Below are 325 nucleotides of genomic sequence, written 5' to 3' on the forward strand. Positions count from 1 at the left end.
ATGCTGGAGGAGCCGCCGGACTTTCAGCAAAGTTGACTCGCCCTTTCCCCGCTCCCCGCCTCTCCTCCTCCTCCTCTTCCTCCTCCCCGGGAGAATGCTGATTTGGGCAGCGGCGTGAGGAGGAGGAGGAGGAAGAAGCGCCGGCGCCGCCGCCGCGGGAGAGAAGTTTGGAGGGGCGCGCGGCGCGTCGGGCAGCAGCAGCAGCAGCGGCGGCGGGCGCCCCGGCAGCCGCCCTCCCGGCCCCGCGCCCGCACCCCGGGCTTCCCGAGAGGAAGAGCCGCGCGCCCGGCCCCTCCGCCCCCGGCGCCGCCGCCGCCGCCGCCCC

This window comes from Varanus komodoensis, unplaced genomic scaffold (assembly GCF_004798865.1).
Source record: "Varanus komodoensis strain SLA01 unplaced genomic scaffold, ASM479886v1 scaffold33, whole genome shotgun sequence".
NCBI lineage: Eukaryota > Metazoa > Chordata > Lepidosauria > Squamata > Varanidae > Varanus > Varanus komodoensis.